This window comes from Lycorma delicatula, chromosome 3, assembly GCF_047948215.1.
Source record: "Lycorma delicatula isolate Av1 chromosome 3, ASM4794821v1, whole genome shotgun sequence".
Classification (NCBI taxonomy): Eukaryota; Metazoa; Arthropoda; class Insecta; order Hemiptera; family Fulgoridae; genus Lycorma; species Lycorma delicatula.
In genome coordinates this window covers 98,928,392-98,945,692 of record NC_134457.1, presented here as the reverse complement: position 1 = coordinate 98,945,692, position 17,301 = coordinate 98,928,392, and the positions used below count along the sequence as shown (strand labels likewise).

The window sequence follows — 17,301 nt, the reverse complement described above, 5'->3', positions numbered from 1 at the left end:
TTTCGAGTCCCGCGGTTCATCAAATGGGAAAAAAAACGTTGTCCAACAAAATTCGAGGTATTTTTTGAAACTATTCTTTACTGCTAATCTAATTAAACTGAAATATAATGTTTTCGTTTATTTTTTTAACCCAATTTTCATTGTACTGTTACATTAGGTCACGTTTAGAACTGTAAACGTAGTTCGTTGACTTCGTCGCCTCTTACCGGCGAAGTTCTAACGAACTTCATGATAAGGGGAATCCTACAAAACCTGTTAACAACTGAAAAAATTACAATGTGATATAGTTAACTTTTGTTGATTAATTATGGACTGATTAGTCGTTTCCAGCAAAACAATAAGAAAGATAAGTTATCAAAAAATAAAAGTATAAGATATCTCTTATAACCGATTACAACATTAATTGGTAACTACAATAATTTGTCAATACTTAATTTATACAAGAAAACACTAATAACAGTGAAAAAACTGAAAATCATTAAAAGAAAGATTTAATCTCGTTTTTAAGAAATACAGAAAAAAATACAACGTATTCCTGACACAAATATTACAATACCTACATCCCAATCTGAATGCATATGTAAGGAAGCAACTCTACTGGAAAGTTTAATAATATAATAAGAGATGAAGCAGCACCAACTTTTAGCAACTAATTTCTAACAGCATCAGACTGACAGTAGTCTTGAGTACCATTCACGCTTCCTGCCTCAGGAAATTGAAAACAAGCTGTGCCACTCCACTGCTTTCATAATATAACGTTTACCTTCCGACCGACAACCCCTTCACCCTCAAACACAGACTGTTAAACGTAAATAAAGAACGCTGCTGCTTACAGACTCTGTAATGGAATGTACACGGACTAAGCTTAATTGTAATTCTAATCTCTTTATTACACCCGCACAAATATACTCTACTTTAAAGCAAATTCTACTCTCATTCCCTTTGCAGTTATTCAGCGCCAGTATTACAAAAACACTTACACTAAGTAAACCGACTACACAAACAAATTACACGTAGAACGGTGATAACTTTTTTATTATTATAATTGATCATCTCTTACTTTAAATTAAAAAAAAAAATTCATCATAAATATTAATTATAACAGTCTTGTGTTAAATTAAATCTTTAAAATTAGTTAAAAGAAATTCTAGTTCATATTAACAATTATTAAATTAAATCTTTAAAATCAGTTAAAAGAAATTCTAGTACATATTAGCAATTATTAAGGCCATTAGAGATTTACATCAGGGTTGTTTGGCCATACATTTTTCAGATATTATTTTCTTTTTAGATAATAAAGACATCGTTTATATTTAAGTTTCATAATTCACTAAGCAGAAATTTACAACGGGATTGACATATAAATTTGTAGACCCAAGGAAGGAATTGAATCCATGACCTTCATTATAGCGAGTAAGCATAATACCAAAATAAATATTAAGTTTTTCTAATTACGTCATTATCTATGTTGTCATTATTTTTTTTCTTTTCTGTTTTAGTCTCTCCTAACTGGTATTTGAAGTAAATCCACATTCGTAAATTGAACTATTTATGACACTTGACGTAACAAGAGTGTTAATATCAGAGAAACTAAGAACTTTTCGACTCATTTTTAAATTAATTAATTTTTTTTTTAATGATCGAAATTTAAAAACCTATGTTAAAATTTCAAATAAATCTTATATAATTCCAAAAGTTTGTCTGTTTTTTTGCAACCACATCACGTGAGAACCAACCAACCGATTGGTTTAAAATTTGCAGGATACATTGATGTTATCCCAGGGATGGTTTTAAGCCATAGATTGAGGCCTTAATCCCCTTGAGGATAGAGTTGTAAATTAAAGATATTCATTAAAGAGAATAAAAATTACTCCTTCTACTTCATTATTAAACTTCAGTCACCATGGCAACAGAAATAAATTGTGAAATTTTTCTTATCAAATATGTGCATACTTTAATCACCATAGTTAATTCTATTCTGTCTTTTTTCAGGTTTCCATAAAGTCTGAATACTTTAACCGTTATTTATCAGTATTATTCTCACTACCATGAGGGTAATAAACACAGCAGGGTTCAGGAGATGGAGCCCTCTGGCTAGACGGAAAGAACGAACTTAGTGAGCACTGCAACAGTCCAAAGGGCGGAGCCCCCAGGCCATATGGAAATGGCGAGCGAAGAGCAATGCAACTCTAGTGTCAGCCCCGCGGGTTGCACAACGGCTTGCGTTGACCGACCCAGATCCCGAACGGCTAATAATATATAAAAGCAATGATTTAAATGAAAAGTAAATATTAAGTTAAAACTGAAGCCTGAATGTGTTTCAAAAAAAAATTAATTAATTTAAATTTCTATACACCAGTTAATAGGGTCCACCACCTTAAAATAAACATTTTAAAGAAACACTATTAAAACATACTGACAATGTAACCTACATTCAAACTGCTGAAAAACCAAACCTGAAAACAAGATCTAGTCAGATATGGTAGATGTAACTAAATACCACAATAAGCTGTAGACAGACAAGGAGTTTGTCCTTGTCTGTCTACAGCGTTACTACATACAACAAGCATAGTATCCCGATGAAAAGTACGCCACTATGACCACACACAATAGCGATAATTAAAATTACCAGATGCATTAGCCTACAAGAAGCAACCAGTGATATGCCTAATATTTTACTAAACATAAACATAATTTATTTTACAAAAATAAAACATCACATGTATTACTACTACACAGATCATTAAAATAAAATAACCAGAACCAGAGCATATAACTAATATACACTAAGATAAACAAATTTTTGACTAAACAGATTTCTCTTTTTTCTTACTTGATGAATTGATTCACCACAGAAGTTTTGAAAGCTTGTACATGGGAATATGGAAGTGGAATTTTGTAGCATATGAAAAATGCCAAGCCTGACCAGGATTCAAACCTGGGATAAAAGGCTGAGACACAAATTTTAAATTAACAGTTCTTTATAAATAAATTATTTATTTATTTATTCTTGATGGTTATTAATTGAAAAAAATGTAATACTAATTGTTTCTTACAAATTTGCAGAATATTTGATGGTAGTTATATAATCAATATTAAAATAAAACATTAGTCATGTTATCTACAAAGATAAACATGAAAAACACCACTCATTTTCTAATAGATGAGAATACAAACTGAATCATATTTCTAAGAAATGAATACATGTAAAATATTTCTAACTTATCAATACAAGCAATAAAAATGAAGGAATCCAAAAGAGCTTGTTATCGGTGTAGCACCATACTTTAATTGAGAGAGGCTTCTTGTACAAGGTTGATTGCCACAAATTAGGCTTTTCAATTTTCAGAATGAAGCGAAAAGTATACGAGGTAAAACGTATTTTTAAGTTAATTGATATCATATTGACACAGATGTTTCTACGATTAAGCGATTAGGTATGCACCAAACATAAACTTTGGCAAACGAGATCTATTTATTCACGGAAGTACTGGCAAGTCATCCTATGGACAGACTGGTCTGCTGGCAGAATTTTTAATGATTAATAAATAGAGAATGGACCTGAACAGAATGATTAACTCATCCTCATCAACCCTAATAGACCACTCTTCCTCAATACCCGTCCCTTTTCCTAATCAATAATCCGTACTTCCTCTATTATCGGTTTTATGGGCTTAGATCTGATTTCATTTAAACAAAGGATGCTACAACCTAGAGATGGTGCATTCCTGGTGTAGGGGATTGTTTACAAACTAAGGATCTCTGGGGCTTCAACAATTAATATAATAGTTGAAATGACTAATGGCTAAAGACCTGCTTTAAGAGGTTGTAAGGTGTTATACCCTTTAAAATAATAATCTAGAACTCAATTTTTTAACTTCTATAAAATTCAGAGCGGTTAGTAGACAGGGTATTTAAAAAATCCAAATGACCTAAAATGTTACAGTTAAACTCCAAATTATATTGTAAAATATCACTCATTTGCTCACCAATTACAGAGTTTCCTGATTACAATGTGTAATAAGAACTTAGTAGAGAAATTATACCTAACTTGGACATCTACTAAAATCAAATTTTAAAGCATTTTTCTAAAGTTGAAAGGTGAGCTCAACCGATAATATGATCATCCTATAGACAGAAAAAACAGATGGCATAGCCCACATGGAGGTTCTATGATGTTATAAATGTAAGCTTTCTTTAGTTGGAAAAATCTGAAGCTAAGTGTAGATGATGTTCAAGTAATTTAATAAAAACTGTGTGAAGAATGTTTTACAACATCCTTTCATTTAAAATAAGGTCAATAAATATTTAACAATAAACAATTTAATCAAAGTAATTTTTCAACAAATTTAAAATGAATTAATTTATTTACTTATAAATAAATAAATATTGTTTACATAGTATATTCTGTAGAGAACAGGCTATTATAAAAGTAACTTCTGATTGGTTAAAGAAAAAGCACTGAATCAAAGTATAATAGGGGAATGTAAATAACAGGTTTATCTACCGCTGGTTGGATAAAAGTTTACATCAACAAGTTACAAACTAATTAATAAAATCTTTGAAAAAATTTTAAAAAATAATCAGATTACAGCATCCATCAATAATTTGTAATCATTATATACTGAAATAACATAAACAATGACAAGTAATAAATATAGTAAAATGATAATAAAGCAATAAAAATTAAAGGTAATATTAAGATTGTAATATGAAAAATAAATAGATAGATAAAACATAGGTTGGGTTTAAAAGAAAAGCAAAGCAAAGAAAGAAGAAATGAATGCTTTGTCCACTTTAGATGACAAATGGCAAAAAAGATTTGGTTTCAATGAACAAGTATTTCCTTTTAGTTGTACACCAACATGATGAAATTTGATTAAAAAAAAAGTTTTTACACATTATAAGATGAATACAGAAATTCAGATTGATTAAATTTTGTCCTGGGTACAACAAAATCGCATTCACAGAAAGATACGAAATCACACGCAATCACACAGATAAAGAAAGATACACAGTCACACAAAAATGAAACCAAACTTTCCAAATCACTCTTAGAACAATATTAACTACAAATTTTATATGTACCTATAATACAAGACACATCAAATTTACAAAAACACACTTAATTTAGTAAAAACAAATAAACAATCAGATAATTATTTCACCACATACTAAATGAATCTCCTCTCATCATTCCAAGAAGTAAGTCATTAAACCAATTAACTACAATGCCATTTGCAACACTACTAACAAAGTAACCATATAATACCACTAAAAGAACTTTTTGGAGTGTAATTATTCAATACATTAAGAAAATGTGGTATTTTGTAGTAAGTTATTGAAATGAGTTATTCTTCACTATGGAAAAAATAATTAAGGAATTTTGTGTTAATTATTTATCTAGATTTATAAACATAGCAGTAAACATTTTTCAAGTATTTCAGTATATATTTTCTAATTTATTTTTTTATATCAAAGGTACGCTACATAATATGTATGCAAGTATGCAACAGGTTTTGTGCACAATTTATGCACATTATGCAAATGTATTATGCAGCATGGTAATATATACTAACTATTCTTTGATGAAAATGAACTATTTAGAACTTTAAGTTAATAAATTTGAAACTAAGAAAATTTTTAAAAGTCATTTACTAGTTTTTCATTAAAACCTAAAAGTGGATCGACTCTTGACTTCAGTCATCATCAGTAGGCCACAGGAGAAACAGTATACATAAATTAATGAAAAACAAAGAAATAATAAATACTTTTAATAGACAAATAACAAATACTTGTGAAACACAATAAAATTTATCTTCATTTTCAATTTTTTAAATTATTTTATTTAATTCATTTCAAATTTTGAATGGTTTTATTGATGAATATGTATTTTATTTCCTGTTGACATCCAGGAAGTTAAAAATTATATTTTAAGTATAAATAGTACATTCAGTGAATACAGTGAATACTAATGAAATTCCTGCTAGTACTTAAAAAAAAGTCATAGATTCTATTATTGTCCCTCTTAAAAATTTAATTAATCAATTTTCCAACCATAAAATATTTCTCAGTGCTTTAAGACTTACACTGTTATCTCCTCCTTAAGAAAGGCTCAACACATAGTTTGAACCCAAAATTATGGGCCAATAACATTCTTAAGATTTTGAAAAACCTATGAAAAATATACTTTTAATATTTTTTTGAAAAGAATAATATATTAACAAACTTTCAACATGGTTTTAAGAAAAAACTTAGTGATATGGCCATTTCCCAGTTTTGGAAAATATTTTAAATTCCACAGATAACAAAATGAATCAATTTTGAATTTTTTGCAATCTCAATAAAGCAATCGAATTAATTCTACATTTATTATTGATGAAAAAACTAAGTAGCCACGGTAGCAAAGGAGCTACTTACAACTGGTTAAATTGTTTTTTTCCTGGGCACACAATGAGGTGTTACCAGCACCCAACACAAAATTATTGTAGTAAATGATTACAAATTAACAATTAAAATTTACCTTAAAAATTAAAACAATGTAAATCCTGGGCTGCAAACATACCTCTTTTGCCACACAATCAGTGCTCTCATTGCCTGAAATTCCAATATGGCTGGGGATCCAGCAGAAGCTCACACTTACATTACATTAAGTCATTTCAGAGATGATAGATTATATCACAAATTAAAGAGTGTCTGGAGTAAATAGTACATATTACTAATGGCTTGCAAGATACTTGTGGAATTTGAGCAGACAGGTACTTGTCTGAATGTTGAGCTTTGTTTATTTAAAGCCTTGTTAATCGCAAACAGCTCTGCAATGAAAACAATGGCGATACTGGGAAGACCAAACATGTATGTCCTATCGCCAACCACAAAAGTACAACTAATAGAATTATTGTGTCTAAAACCATCTGTATAAACTGCAGCATCTATATTCACGCTATTTGCAATATTAAAAAATTATCCTCATAAGATTCATGTTATTCGTGTCCTTTTTTTTTTGATACTGCCCAAAACGGCCACCAAGGAGGGTAATAACACTGAGTAACAGACAAAAATGGAAGTAATTGTACATTTAGAGCTAAGAAAAGGTGCTGAGCTCTGATGCCTAGCAGAGAAGTTGATCATCTTGGATGTTTCTGATATCGATTAATATGTGGGCTGGAGAACACTGCATCAAGAGTAGGATGATCTGGTTGCGCTTCAATGCGTGCTATATAAGAGCAGACCACTTGGTTTTATCTATACCAAAGAGATGACCCACCACTACCCCCAATTACAATTGCCACTGGGCTTGAACGAAACACAACTGTTGCATAAATAAATGGTGGACTGGATTGAGCTTTTTTAGAGCGGTGAACATACAATTGAAATTTCATCTTTTAATAAGAATACAATTTATGGCTTCACTTCCAGATATGCATAGTTCCTCAGCAAAGTGTTCTTGGTCACTTACTTTTTATTTATTTTTATTAATGACCCGCCTCAAAATCTTGAGCCTTTAATTGTTACCCTATTTAGAGATATACAACTGTACTACATTCAAAGATATTTATTTTTAAGGAATTAAAAATTCTACGAAAGTACTTCTAAAAATTGTTGACTGGATAGATTGTAACCATATAACTTCAAATATGAATAAAACTGTTGCATTCTGCTTGTAAGTAGACGTAACAGTGATTAAATTTCAATATTTGATCACGTGGTTGGATTCCCATTAATGATAATAGTAGTAATATTACATTTGCTCATGAAGATAAATTTCTGGGAGCTTTATTAGATAAAAAGTTCTCTTGGGACGAGATTTTATTTGTAACAAAATCAAAATGTACTGTTGTTTTGAAGTGCCTTAATAAAACGCTAAACTTGTGATCATTATTAAACATTTATTAATATGCTGACATATATTCCTATCTGAAATATAATGTGATCCGTTAGCGCTCACTCAAAAGTCAGTTTTCAAAATACAAAAACAGAATGAGAGATCACTGTTTGGTGCTCATAAATATGAATCAAGCAGACCAATATTTATAAAATTAAACATGTTAACTTATCCCTTGGATTTACATTTTTGAATGTTCTATTTTTATTAAAAAGAAAAATTGTCACTTATTCTTAAAAAAATACAATAATCACCTCTACTAAATCAGGTAACAAAACTGATTTTTTGTAACACAACATTATACTTTGGCTTACAAAAAAGGCCTTTCTATGTTTTCATATTATATTTTATATTATATTATATTATATATTTTTAATAATTATTACCAAACTTTTTAAAATTTTCTCACTAACTTATTTAAAATACAATTAAAAAAGTTTCTTTTAAAGAAACAAAATTACTCCAGCAATGAAATTTGAAATAATATGAATAAACTTTTAGAAACACAGAATTTTCTGCATCCTGATTAATGTGTATGTAAATGTCCACTCTAATTAATTTCAATAATCCAATCTGAGTTGTGAAGTATTTTGCACTATTTTTTTAAATTTTTTTTTCATAACTCACATTATATAGATGTGATCTATATAATGCAATATTATGTACCTTCTTATCAAACCACATTGGCAATTAACATAGTGCAAATCACTGTTTGCGACATCTTGCTACGTTTGGTTTTTAATTTATTTTAATAATGATTTTGCATAGGTGTTTACAAAAAATAAATTAAAATTGGAGAAAAATTTTAAGTTCAATTAAAAGAAACATATTTAAGTCTATATTCTATATGTTCACAGAAGTGCTGAGCAAAATTATAATTAAGAAAGAGAAGTTAACTGCATGTGTAAATAATAATAATTTATGAATAATATTGACTAATTAACGTAAATAAAGTAAAGTACTGATAATCAGCCAAAAGAAACATCAATTTATCTCACTCATTCTCATAAATGAATTTTCATATATATGTGTTAATGTGAACATGTGTCACTGGCAGCAGGGCAAGGCACAGTTCAGTATTACAGTAAGGAGGATATACGTATCTAGATTGGATTGGGCTGTCCTGTCCTCTCCCCACGATCCCACCCGACTGATGGGCGACTACAGTCTACAGACTATAGCTACCCTTCTCCTATGGGACCTGTCCTATGCAAATACCAAGATAAGATAAGATATCCATTCCGGCAACACATAGCATGTATATATATATATATGTGTACACACATACATACACTTCAATTCTATATTTGTATCTACTAGGCTCATATCATCATCTTCTCTTCCTTGAACAAGGAAAACTACTTTAATTAGAAGACTTTATCCTAATATTAAGGAAAACTTGCCATAAAATTAATTACCAGATATAACGGATGTAATACTCTGAGTGGTCAGAAAGTACAACAGATTCATCAAAACTAATTAGAAAATATTGATACAAATGAAATTACTTTTTTTATTATAGCCTTACACAACCACCCAAATAATACCACTCTGAAATAATTGTAAATTAATTTATATCACTATATAAATTCATAAAAATAACAATTTGTATAGTTTTGTAGTACACTTGTGCAGTATAAATAAATGAATAATTTTTTTTAATTTTTATAATCTCTACTGTGTAACTGATCACACAATGATGTAAACAAGTAGCACTTCAACAAACTACTGCTTAGTTACAGTACCACTTGGCCAATATACTTTACACTATATGATGTGTGCTAAGTACAACCAACTAGTTATTCTTTTTTTCCTATTAATACAATCAAGAACATAAGATAATATTAATAATTCTTTCTAGAACTTCATGATAGATCTAAATTACTTTTTGTTAGCCCCTATCTTTCATCAGTAATAGAGGAGTGTTTTGTTTCTCAAAGTTTCAGATAATTTTTTCAAACTCTGGTTGATATCTATTGGAGGCAGATATTTTATTAAGGTTTGCATGCATAAGGTTTTTAGTAGATATAATTTTACGTTACATCTAATCAGTTTATATTAATACATAAAATTATTAAATAACGTAATTATAGATTTTTTGAATGGATTGACACAGTTCTTGATGAACTTGATGAAGTTCTGTCTTGCAAGACAGTGGCTCTACAAGGATTCCACCACGGTGGTTAGGGTCAAAAACCTTTTCACATTTATTGAATAAACATTTGATAACATTTAATATAAATAACTTATATCGGATACAATGAAAAAAGTTTATATAAATTAAGCTAAAAAGTAATCAATTATATCTGCATTCAGACAATAAAAGTATTTTCATTAGCCAAAAAATCAGTCTAAGGAAAATGATCATTAGTTCCCACAGATTTTTTAATGGAATTACACAGAGATTTGCGACTGACTAATATTTCTGTGCAAAATATAAAGAAGTAACATCAATTGTCATTAGATACTGGCAACATAAATAAACATGTGGATGGCGTTTATGTTACACTTACAAAGGAACACGATATTTAAATTCTTTATTATTGTTCCTTCAGATACTCTAAATTAAACATTTTTAATAAGTATTCTACATTAGTAAATTTTTTGTTCTTTCTTTGTTTATATGGCACAATATATTAAAAAGTTAAAATTGTGAAAATATGAAGTCTTTACAATCAATAATTCTAAAACAGCAGTTGGTAATGTGAAAAACCACAATAAAGTACTGGAAAAATGTAATTTTCAAATGACGTGAAGACCAAATACAGGTGCTAAAAGAAAAAGTATACACAAAAACATGGTACTCTACACAAAAATAAACACACCAAAATAAAATAAAATGTTCATATATAAATATAATAATAATGAAATATTAAAATTTTTAAAAAAGTATAAAGAAAAAATTTGATGTGGACATCATATGACTTCCTTGCACACCTATTAAATTACATAAACACATTTTTTTTTAAATGAAAAGTACATAAAATTTTATTTCATTAACATCTTCTGATATTTTTTCATATTTTTTACTTCCTTGAACGAAGGAAGTAAAGTATTGTGATTGTGTAAAATTTTTGTTTTCATATTTCAACAGAAATATCCATTTTGACCATCCCTGAATCCATTTTGACTAGTTTCAGCATGACATCTGTATTTACATACGTATCTCACATAACTCATAAACAATTAGCCGTAGGATGTTGAAATTTTGAATTTAGGACTGTTGTAACATTTAGTTGCATACCTCCCCTTTTAACTGCAATCGACTAGACCAAAAGTGTCCAAAAATCCCAGAATCTAAAAAATTTGAATTTTGAACTTTTTCTTAACTGCAGTAATAAGCCCTCATTGAGAGCTTTTCAACGATATATCATAAGTGGTAATTATTTTCATTGGTTCCAGAGTTATCGCCAAATAAAATTTTTATTAATAAAAAAATAAATGGTTAAATAAAATTTTTATTAATGAAATATTTGGATCTTACAAGAGCAAGGCAGTTTAAATCTAAATTCATCTTCCTTTTTTTGGCTATTTTTTTTTTTTTTTTTTTTTTTTTTAATTTAAATATATCGTTTTATTAATAATTATTAACCTCTAAATGTAAAAAAATTTTACAATAAATAATAATTCAATAACAATAAAAAAACATATGGAAAAATATCATAAGTTATAAATGAAATAAAATTTTATATACTTTTAATTTTAAAAAATATGTATATGTAATTTAATAGGCGTACAAGGAAGTCGAGTATTCACATCTAATTTTTTTTATTGTTATTGAATTATTATTTATTGTAAAAATATTTTTACAATCAGAAGTTAATAATTATTAATAAATCAATATATTTAAATTTAAAAAAAAGGGATGATGAAGTCGGATTTGAACTGATATTTGCCTTCCCCCTGTAAGATCCAAATATTTCATTAATTAAAATTTTATTTGGCCATAACTCTGGAACCAATGAAAATAAGTACCACTTCTGAAATATTGTTGAAAAGCTTTCAATGACGGCTTATTACTGCAGTTAAAAAAAAGTTCAAAACCAAATTTTTTTTTATTTTGGGCTTTTCTGGACACTTTTGGTCCAGTCGATTGCAATCAAAAAGGGAGGTGCGCAACTGAATTCTATGGCTAATCATTTTTGAGTTACAAACACATATATGGTCTTACATATGGACATACAGATGTCACACCGAAACTAGTCAAAATGTATATTTCTGTTGAAATTTGAAATTTTTCGCAATCACAATACTTCTTTTACTTTGTACAAGGAAGTAAAAATTAATTTTTCAATAGAATCATAAAGATTGCTTCCAAGAACAAAGCAAAAAAGAGGACATTACATAAATTCGTTACCAATAAAAAGTTTAGTCAAAATTATACCAACTGACTACCTTAGGCTGATTACTTAGTAACATTTATTATTATTTATCAAGCTTCCCACCAGATAAAAATGTTTCTATTTTTGAGAAATTATGGGGTGAAGAGTATACATTATCTGGAAAATCTGAATTACTATCTGGGTAGAGCTGTTCATCTTTATACTGCAGTTCCTCTGACAATAGATTGCCTTTCCTCACAGTAAATTGGGTGGCGAGCAGCCGATTTCTTTTCATTATACTTGAGTTATTGAGAGTTTGGTTCTGGCGTTAATGTATCGTAGCCACATACGGCTCTTGCAAGAAAAGTGAGGTTCAAATGTTGCCATATTTACCTGACCTTCTCTTTCTCATTACCCTTCTCATATCTCTTCACTTGCACAGTGCCGTTGATGTCGTAATTCTTTCCTCTGAATGTTAAGTGTCAGCTGTTTCCCAAAATATCATTTTTAATTTAATTTTTTTGCTATTTTTTTTTTTTTATTGTAGGTCTGTTCTGTTATATTTTTTGGTTTTTTTTTATTTTTTATAATTATTTACAGTAGGCTATAATGTATATATCTTATCCATACATTAACAATTTACAATAGTTATTAATATTATAATAATTACTACAATACATTATTTAAATGGGGAAAAAGCCTACTGCGCATCCCAACCCCGTAGGGGAAGACACCCACCTTGTGACGTTACCGGTCACCACCACACCACCCTCTCTGTTCCAAGCCCTGAGGGGCTTTACCAAAGGTCATCTTTAGATCCTCTAACTGATTACATCTCACAGTCATCAGCCGGTCGGGATGCCACCGATGTAAATGCCTCGGCAGACATTTGCATCAGTAAAATGCACATCAAATTTCACCTTCATGTAGGCCTCAAATGGAAATTTTCACATTCAACCTAACATGATATTCTTAAAATAACTAACCGAAACCGCGGAAGCGTGAGCCCCGCGCCTAGTCTAGATCTGACACCACCGTTACTGACTGTGAATGCCTCAGAAAAAGAAACAAATGTTTAAAGTTAAATCAGTGCTACACTCATACCAATCATAATTATATATTCTGCAACATAGAAATTCAGACCTACACCCAAATCAATCAATTTAGGTCATCTAACAAGGGGAACGCAACCTCATTACGGTCCGCACAGGAGCCGGGGAGAAGCCCCGCACCCCCACCCGGGCCCATCATGGTGTTTGGCAAGCATTACCAAGTCACGATCAGGACCGCCATCGGAGGAGGGAAGCCACATCCCTGGTCATGCGGCCACCCCCACCAGCAGGAGCCCCAAAGCGAATCACAAACAATACCAATATAATCGTGGCACGATGTCAATGCGCCTACCTCCAACCAATCCAATGCTTAAGCCGGAACCCTAACCACCCGGGATCCTACCACGATCGAGTACCTCAATTAAACTCCCTCTGCTGACCTACATACCGCGATGGCGGAAGAAAACCAGCCACTATAGACCAATCCTTGCAGATCATCTAGTTAATACGGAGATCTAGAAAGGTCTGTATTCTCCCATGTTCCCTAACAGCTTGTGAACGTTCGACCTCGAACCGGGGACAGACATAGAGGACGTGGTCCACTGTATCATCAGTCCTGCAATCCGGGCAATGACTCGCATCCACAAAACGAAACCTAGCCAAACTCGTCCGAAAGGCACCATGCCCGAGAGAAACTGTGATATACGGATTGGGGGAGACCCACCTCCTAATCGCACCTACATTAGACACTATAGGAAATATACCATGCGTGTAGCGACCTGTGGGGGATTCGTCCCACTTGACCTGCCAAGACGCAAGGCCCCAGTCTTCAATCTCCTGCTTTCGTTCTGACGTCAATAGAGATTATTTACCTTGGAAATGTGCAGTTCCTTACGCTGATTAGCCAAGATATTTACTGGTTTGACTCCGGCTATAACACAAACTGCCTCCCGCGAGACTATTTTATTACCGTCTATAATAGCCAGCAAGAGGAGTCGCTGGACCCCCAGAAAAATGACCGCGCAATACTTAAAAGCCATGCGGTGAGCCCAGACAGGCGCAACATACCGCATAATAGCTTCGCTGACACCTTTGTAAAGGATACGCATGGTACGGTAATTCAACCCAAAATCGGGATGAATGACTCTACGGATTCCATAAAAAGCATCAGCGGCCTTTTTTGCACATACTGTAGATGTTCCTTGAATCGAAAATTCTCATCAAGGATAACAACCAGGTATTTCTGAGTCGTAACGTACCGAATGGGAAGACCGGCCATGCGAATCCGGATTCGTCGGGAAGCAGCCAATCGGCCCTTAAGCAACATCATTGTGGTTTTCTCTGGGCTGAAAATCATCTTATATTGGAGACTCCACAGTCGGAGTGTCTCACAAGCACCAGCAGCAACCCGGAACTCTACCTCGTTACGCGAATCCTCTTCAATCAGCAGCAGCGCGTCGTCAGCATAAGTGACGACACGATAACCACATGGCAACCTTAAACGCAACATCGAATAACTCTACGATCCAAACAAGGAAACTCAGAACACTGCCCTGAGGGCATCCTTTAGTAAAGGTCTTACGAACCTCCGAGCCGCCATCACGCAGGGAAACGGTCCGATGGCTGAAATAACTTGAAGGCATTTCTAGTTCATTTCGTGTACACTTACGCTTCTGCATCTGAAACAGGGCAGAGGGCCACCATAAGTTGCTTAATCCCCAGATATGACCCCTAATACAATGTATTAGAAAAATCCCTAATACATATTTACATAAACTAGAGGAAGCTATATCAATCACCTTTAGTATGACATCCTCAATAATCTTGCCCGGTCGAAAATCATACTGGTTGTCCAATAGCAAATTATCAGTGGTCAATCTAACATTAATACGCAAATATAGAACCTTTTCAAAAACCTTGCCACGGCCAAGGGCGTTAGTGGACGGTAAGAAGAACTAACAGTAGGATCTTTGTCGCCACCTTTGAACAACACCAAGTCTCCACGCTTCCAACACACCGGAAAGTGGCCGGCGAAGAGCAACCTATTATATATTGTAGCTAGAGGACCAAGGACTTCTGGAAGCGCTAGGACAAGGAGCTCCACTATGATACAATCATATCCGAGGGGCTTGTGTCGTACCATACTACAGATCACCTGGCGCACTTCCGTCTCAGTGATCTCAGAAGATTGTAAGACGGTCTCGAAAATCGCAACTTCACGCCTGACAGGCCGGTGGTATGAAATCTCACTCACCATAGTGCCATCCGAGAGCAAATCATTTAGCAAACTATTAAGGATACGGTCCTTATCAATTACCACACCTTCGTGGGTTGAAAAACTGACAAGAGGACATCTTTCCTGCGCTTATGTCCAAGAGTTCTATACACAACGCCTCAAGGGCCTCTATTCCCTTGCTCCTGAACAAAAGAATTACGCTTAGAGGACCTAATGCTATGAAAGTACCTAGCCCTCGCTCTGCGGTAATCTGTAGTTAGGGCCGCACGCCGATCGGGTTCACTCTCGCTGCGCAGCCCTTCTGAGTCGATTCACGGACCGCTTCATTGCTGTCAGATTCCGAAACCACTAACCAGATATACGTTCCCGGCCAGTGCCTCTAAGAATGGCGGCTTCAGCCGCCGCCACCACCGCAGAAGTGAAAGTTTCTTCCACGACATCTAATGGCAGGCCATCAAGGTCTCGAGAAAAATCTTCAGTCTGGACTCCAACAAAGAGGAACTTCCTATGCAGGAACCGCCCGCGGTAAACAGGAAAGTATCTCTCATGACCATTGCGCAGCTCATCCGCTATTTCAAAAGTATCAATCGATGGTCGCTAGAACAGTCGTCGACCATAGATCAGTCAAGGACCATTCCAGGGATGTCCCCAATGGTGATGTCAATATTTGTACCTGAAAAGGCCCTTCGTTCGTTAACCGTACCGACATAAGTGGCCAACTGGTCTGCAACATTAAAGACCTCAAAATTGTGCTGCGCAATGAAACTGCCAATTACGCCACCGCCAGGATCGTGATCCCACTGTCACATAAAAGCTACTTTGAATTAACATCAACACCAATAAGGATTGTACCATTATCCACAATACGAAGGAACATATCCCATTTCGCAAGGTGTTCCTCAGTGGTATCCCTATATTGGAAATATGAATTAACAACTATACGGTTCTGACCGCGAATGGCCTGACCACAACATGATGCGCATCGGAAACCTGCCGTATGAACACTATCAAGCGACTTCCTGCACAGAATAGCAGACATACAGGTATGCCCTACACAAAACTTTTTTCAGCCGTGAAAGCCTGGCAGATCACCCCTAATGACATACATGTGCTGCAGAAGGGCAACATCGAGACTCCGTCTCTCTAAAACTTCGCCTAACTCAATCTGGACTACATAAGCACCCTGGACATTTAGTTGACCGAACCTAACCATCTAAGGAATTAAAAGTACAGCCCAACGGCGCTTACGTAACAGCCACACTCCTTACTAACAACTGGGTGCTCATGATTCTTGTGCAACCTCTTACAGTTAGCACAGACCGGAGTCTCGGATCTATGCGAACAATCGTCACGTTTGTGGCCCTCCTCGCCACAATGCGCACACACCAAGGAACACTTACAAAATTTAGTCCGTTGACAATATCTGCAGCATTTGAAATATCTTTGGACATCCACGTACTCTTTTAGTCGGCAGGACCCTAAATCGATAGTCTGCCTGTAGACGTAAATTTTTGAAAGAGACCAAAACTTAGAGACTCAAAGAGACTAAAGAGACTCAAAGACTCAGTAATATTTCTGGATATCACGCCTACCCGTTTTAAAGACCAACCTCCAGTCCCGTCGGAAGGCGGCTTAATCCAAATCAGTGTCCTGCTCCCTAATGTGGGACAAGACATTTTCATCGGTAAGGTTACGATATCGGTAAGGTTATCAATATCATAGACTATAATACGGGACCTACGCGTTCTCTTCGGGTCTATTTTCACATTCGCTTAACCGCCGTGGAATCTCTAATTACCTGAATGG

The 17,301-nt window shown here is 33.4% G+C and overlaps 1 protein-coding gene across 12 annotated transcripts in view; it reads right to left on the bottom strand.

Annotated features, from left to right (window-relative positions):
- Positions 1–17,301, bottom strand: part of LOC142321817 (membralin) — a 261,594-nt gene that overhangs the window by 132,758 nt on the left and 111,535 nt on the right. The window lies entirely within an intron of this gene.